This window comes from Lathyrus oleraceus, chromosome 7, assembly GCF_024323335.1.
Source record: "Lathyrus oleraceus cultivar Zhongwan6 chromosome 7, CAAS_Psat_ZW6_1.0, whole genome shotgun sequence".
Taxonomy (NCBI): domain Eukaryota; kingdom Viridiplantae; phylum Streptophyta; class Magnoliopsida; order Fabales; family Fabaceae; genus Lathyrus; species Lathyrus oleraceus.
Genome location: NC_066585.1, coordinates 64,174,079 through 64,176,825, shown reverse-complemented (window position 1 = coordinate 64,176,825; position 2,747 = coordinate 64,174,079).

The following is a 2,747-nucleotide window of genomic DNA, read 5'->3' as shown; positions in this document are numbered from 1 at the left end:
ATCATCCCATTTACACATAAAGCTTATGATCATCTACATCTAACCTTGACAAAATGAAGAACTTAGCCACTCATTTTCATGGTGGCTTGCACAACAAGTCTCGGTTGAAGGTTGAACAATATCCACGTCGAAGAATCGAGATTGGATGGGAATCCACCTTCTTTTTGTAGAATAATGTTAAGAGATGAAGAAAAATGGGTTTCTAGGTTACAAAATATCTCTAGAGCAATGCTGGAAAATATCTAAGAAAATGCTAAGTAAAAGTACAAAGTATGGGAGTATGGTTCCAAAAAGTAGCCCCTGCTACTTATACTACTGCTGTCTGAGCTGTCATGCTCGCTAGGCGAGCAGAATGGCTCGCCTAGCGAGCCCCAAAATGAGGCACCTGCGCCCAGAAAATATCCTTTGCCAGATTTGCATGTTCGCTAGGCGAACAGAACCTTCGCTAGGCGAAGCCCACGCTTCAACCTTCACTCCAGTGAGCTTAGGAGGTTTTGCTACTGGAATTGCTCGTTGGGAGCTCGCTAATGGCTCGCCTAGCGAGTGAGTGTTGGTTGCGCTTTTGACCAAGTCTGGGCGTGTTCACTACCACCTTTGCTGGCTGCTCGCCTAGCGAGTTTGTTGATGTTTGCTACTGTAAAATACTGGAGATGTTCGCTGGGTTCTCGCCTAGCGAGCACTTCGCCACAGCACTCGCCTAGCGAGCAAGATGATGAATGCATTCTTTTTCTTGGTCCCTTGCCATTTTCTTGTGCCTTCATTTACTATTATTTCATGCCTAATTCCTGCACAATAACGCACAAATTAAATGTACCAAGATCGTTTAACATTGTATTGCAATTCATCCAAAACAAAGGCGGTTTCGAACACTTTAGCAACAAAAAGGAGTGAAAGATGCCCATATTTGATAGCTCAAATAAGCACTTTTGGGCATCTAACAACTCTCCCCAACTAGATTCTTGCTTTTCCTCAAGCAAAGTATGCATCTTGAAGGACAAGAGGATTTGCTTAAAGAAAAAGGTTTCTTCGAAGTCGGATAAAACGGCTCAAACACAAGCGAATCAACCAGATACAAGTTTCCCAATGGTTAGAATAACATAATGCACAAGAACTAAAACTTAATAGCAATGCGAAATATGTATCTATCCACAACAATATTATCTTGAATGAATCACCCTATCTCTCCTCTTCGAATAAGGATTGAAGAAATTACGCGTTTGCAACCGCGGGGACAATCTCTCTCTCTCCAACAAACAATGAAGAAATCAATTCAATTCATACAATGTCTAACAGTTATAAATGGAAATGCGGAAGCACGAAGATCACTAAGGACTTTTCGGTTATAGCTTGGTTAGGTTTACAAACAAGGGTCATTTCTAAGGCCATTGAAAACGAAATTGCCGATGCAAAAAAGACATTCATTGTACACTATTCACACATCTCAACTTCGTTTCACTTGTTTCTCATTTGAAACCTTCACAACTCTTATTTCACAACTCAATTTGTTTTTCATTATTTTTCTTCCAAGCAAGCATTCATTTTTATTTTCTCTATTTTTTTTCTTTTCTTTCACATCATATTTACAAAATAGATGTTTCTCTTTTCTATTTTTCTTTTATTTTCAATGCTTGCTCGGTTTTTCAAGAGTTGCGGCACTTACCGATTCTCTTTTTCGTTCTCCCTAACTTATTTCTTACTCACCCTAAGTGAATGCTCTTGACTTTTTACGGCAAAAGAACAATTATCAAAAATTTCCGGGTTTTAAGAAAAAAGATTTTTGACATCTCGCTTTATTTCAAGCTGAGATTCAACTGTTTAAGCTCAAAGGGGTTAACGAATACTCTCTCTGCTCACGGGTAAGTTGTATTTGGAACTGGTTGTGCTCAATAGAAAATAAGCGCCTTGATCATTTCTAATTGCTTCCACAAATTCACAATAATAAAAGATAAAGCATGAATCAAATGAATCACCAAAGCTTATTAGAATCCATCATTTAAGTGTACAATGGAGGTTTCCTCACAATTTGTGGTTTTAAGTCCTAGATGAAACATTCATTCAATTATGTTGCAAAAAGAACAATATTCAATTACAAAAAGAGTAAAGTTCTTAATGCATTCTAAAATTCTAACCGGAGGTAACCATGTACCTTAGCATTATTCACTTGTTTATTTTTATCATTGCCATCCAAGCTCAGATGCACCTTCATTGGATACTTCTTTTGAGGAGCAACCAATCTAAAAGGTTTGACACTCAACAACCAAAAATTTATTAAAACAAAAGAAATTTAAACCAAACACACAAATTAAAAACATAAACAATACTATTACTTAAAAAATTTAAAATGTGCATGGGGGACAAAACACCCCAAAAGTACATAACCAAAATCAAAATACAATAAATCTGAAAAATACAATAAAAATAAAACAAACTTAGCCCTCAAAGGACTCAAAAACCCTCATCACTACCGCCTTCAGAACCGGTAGTATCATCATCATCATCATCGTCATCACCATCATCCTCAGCACCACCAAAAACACCAGCACCAGATGCACCAGCACCCGCCCCCTCACCGAACACAGGCCTGTCCACAGGCCAGCTAGCGTGCTGCAGGAACTGTTCACGCGTCATCATCGTATGATCTCCGGTAGGGTCACGTGCCTGCAACTACAACAGCTGCATAGAATCGTGCATGTCAACCATGGCGCGCTGAGTTGCCGCCATCCAATCCCAATTGTAGTTGCAGACAG